Consider the following 4,175-nt stretch of genomic DNA (forward strand, 5'->3'; position numbering starts at 1 on the left):
TGGGTTTCGAGAAATATATAAAAGATAAATTCACAAGCAAATTGTGGGATTGGTTTAGCATATAATGATAATTTATTCTAAAATTGCTAAATTAAATAGTTATCTGTTTTTTTTATAAAATTATTATAAAATATTTTCTCTATGTTTAAATATTTTTACTACTATTACTCTTTTCGCCTCTTTTTGTTTTCTTATTATATTATAAACCCTCGGTTTGCATTTAGTATCTCTAATTTATATAAAATGTATGCAAAATGCAAAGAATATTCACAAATTGTTCTTGATAATGAATAGATACGGATGCAAAACTTCTGGTCTTGTGTGGTTTTTACTATTTTGTATATTGGTTTTCGTGATTCGATCCGATAATTTTTCTTTTCACTATTTGTGATCTAAATTACCATTTTCTAATTGTGCATGTTCGTTCATTCAAAAAAAAATATATGAAACATGTGATTAAATTGTAATTTTTTTAATTTTCCATCAAATATTTTATTTTTGTGATTTATAATCATGTTGTATTTTTATATCGGCATCTTCATAATGTTTTGAAATCTAAAAATCGATGCATTCATCGGATTTTGAGATCAATACTTACAATAATAGCGAAATTACTAGCAATTAGGGAGGAAAATTTTTTAGATATGTTTTCGTAGCATAATCTGACTCGAGAAAATATAAAGAACTAAAGCAGGAAATTTGTATTTTTAATATTTAAACTTGGCTTTTTATTTATCAATGTCTAGTTTTTTTATAAAAACTGTTTTAGTTGTATTTTAACGCGCATTTCTAACTCGACGGATTATAAGTGTAACTTAATTATTTATACAATAAAAAAAATAGCTGAATAAAATATTTTATAATGAACGATGCTTACTAGGATGCTAGTGCATATTTTTTTGTTTGATCTTTTGTTATTTTTGTAATAATCTACATAAAGAATACGATAAGCGTGGGCTCTAATAATACACTCTTTATGAGTAAAACAGTCAAATTTTTATCAGTAATTATTGAGAAAAGCAAAATAGTTTAATATACAATATTATAGAAATCTTTTCTTGATTTTATTACATGTACATACACATGTTAAAAAATTTAGTATTCTAAACGATTGTTTGATTTTTAAGCATAATAAATGAAGTTCTTGGTATTTTAATAATCAAGTTTTTTGATGCTGCCAAATTTAAAAAATAAATTTCTTTCACTTTTATCATGATTTTCGTTCGAATCTATTCGTCTTTATTTTCTGCTTTATTTTAATAATAAAGTTTCATAAAATGTATAAATAATTTGCGTGTTAAATGTCTTTAAAACCATGAAGTATAGGCATATAATAAAAAAAAATGTGTTCGTGGTTTTGAGTGAAACTTTAAATTTTAGATCAATATTAATTTAAATATATAAAATCCTCAAAGTTCTTAAAAAAATGTAAAATTTATTTATCAATTAGTTACATATAAAAAACATGAAACATAATATCATATATATTATAATCAGAAGTCATGAAAGCTATAAGCGCAATACCAACATAATAAATTACGATATATAATTTTATCAGCGTCTCGGATTTTTTGATTTAAAATTATGTCCTTTTCAAATTTAGATTGTTTGTATTCTCTTGTACCTGTTTCTCTTTTACATCACCAAATTTCATATATTTTTTTTTTATCTAGAGGAAAAAAAAATTGGATGCAAGAGGTATAATGGTAAAAAAATTAACAATTTTGCTAATTTTTTGCTTTTCTAAGCTCAAATGTTGAATTGAAATAGAAGTATATCTAGAAATCAAGTTTAAAAATGCCGGATATGGTTTACTTTACTCTGGGTGAGTTGCAGAGACAGTGGTATTACCAATAAAATATGCTAAACATCATCAAAATCATAAAAAAGCAAAAAACTAAAAATTTAGCATCGAAAATTGCATATTCGTACGATTATACTCTATAATTTTTTTTAATTCATCAAATAGAGTATTTTGTGCAAAAATCATATAATGCATAATATTATTCATAGATATTTTTTTTTGAGAGTAAGTTTTATTGGAAATGGCGATTGCATATCGAATTTTCTAAATATTTTTTTTCTTTTATATTAAAATTTATAAATATAAGGATCATAAAAACTCAAAAGTTTGAAATAAAGGTTTTTATTATATTTAAAATTTAAATGGTATGCTACAATCATTGAAACTGGCTTTTTGTACGCCTATATTTAGGCTAACTTATATATTTAGTTTGTAATTAGTTTAGAACAATAAAAAATAAATTAAAAACAGCGAAGCGATCATAATTCTAGGTGAAACTAGATTTACATGTGCAGTTTCAATGCCTTAGGGTTCAAAAACAAATGTGTGTAATCAAAAATATGACGATTTCTAGATATTTTTAATATTTCAATGCTTTTTATGCTGCATTTTTTTACCTTAAATCTATAAAACTTTTAAATAATAAATTTTTAAATAGATTTTACTGTTGTAGATACGACTTTTTATTCATAAAAAGCATAAGGCTGGTAGTATAATGTGATTAAAAGATATTGTTATCCTGTTATAAGGCTATATCGTGATTTCTAAGTATAATTTAATGCATTTAATTTATGTTACCGGCATTATCTTATAGAGCACATCATATTGACGAATAATTTCTTTAACAGTTTTACGATAAATTTTGTTAGATATGATATCCAAAAAAAAATTAATTTTTTATATTAAATAATTTTAAAAATGTTATAGTTTATATTAATAGAAGTAAATGAACAAGTTGCACTGTTACGCTTTCTATAATAGGCGCAAAATTCAAGAAAATAAATACACTTCATAGATTTTTTAATTTTAACTTACTTGAACTATACTAGTGAAACATTAAAATCCCTTTCAAAAAATACGACTTAAATATAATTTTCCCGCTTGAAATCTTTGTAAAAATGGTAAATTATACAGGGAATTGTAATTATTGGATTTTTATAGGATTTCTCACATATTATTTTAAATTGGTAAAACTCTATTTGTGGGTTTTTCTATTTATTTTTATTTTGGCTAGATTATAATATTAAGCAGTTTATACTCGGTTTTTTTGGGTTTTTTGAATCTATTTATTTTATTTGTTGCAATCTAATATCTCTAAAATATTATTTATTTAATATATTATGCAAAATTTTAATTGGTTTTATTTTATGAATTCCAGATATCGATCCATTAATAAGTTGTATTTCTTCTTTTTCTTCAATCTCATCTTGAGTAAATAACTTTATTCTTTTGTTATTGTTTTATTAAGCAAGATGAATTTATTTTAAATATAAACACTATATAAAATGATATTTTATTTTTTCTCTTCTTCTTCTTTCTTTTTTTCTGTCTCGGGTTGTTTCTGGGGAGGGGGTGGCTGTGTTTGTGGCATATTGTTTACAACAACGACGTTTCCTGATGCATCCCTTTGATATTGCCGGTTATCATCATTATTTCCCATCATCTTGAGTAATGTCACAACAAACATAAGAAAAACAATAAATATAATAGCTGTAGCCCAAAAATACCATGCTGAAAAGAAACTATTTACCATATCATAAAATTCAGATGCCATAACGATTTACTCAGATTTCGTCTTTTCTTTCAAACGGCACAATTTGTTTCAGATTTATCTTATCTTCGAAACAAATCAGTATTTGAACAAATAATTATAGATCAAAGATAATTGAGCTGTTACATTTTTTTAATGGGTATTTTTATTGGTTTATTATTTTATTAATCATAAAGAACAGTTATTTATTGATTTAAACAATGATTTAATCTATGTGTTAATTGAATTTTCATAATTTTAATTTATGCCAAAAAACATATGGAACTCTATATAAAAATTTTGGATTCTGCTTCTTTTCTCATCATCATATTTTCAATTTTATTCTCTTAAGAACTATTAGCTGAGGTGGAATCATCAGTATTGTTTTTTTGCGCGTGCTTCTGCTTCTCCCGGAATTCAATTCCGTTTATATATATCTATCTTTAATATCTTTAATTTTATGTTTCTACAGGCAATGATATATTTTTATTTATGGGTTAGTTAAATTTCTTCTTTTTATGAATTCGATCTCGTGAGACAAAGATAGTTCATTAAAAATTTCGCCAAACTACGATATACTTTTTTGACACCTTGCACTGTTCTATCTTCGTCAACTGCCCT

Source organism: Rhyacophila brunnea, unplaced genomic scaffold (assembly GCF_057557595.1).
Source record: "Rhyacophila brunnea isolate RB1 unplaced genomic scaffold, BYU_Rbru_1.0 scaffold_139, whole genome shotgun sequence".
NCBI lineage: Eukaryota > Metazoa > Arthropoda > Insecta > Trichoptera > Rhyacophilidae > Rhyacophila > Rhyacophila brunnea.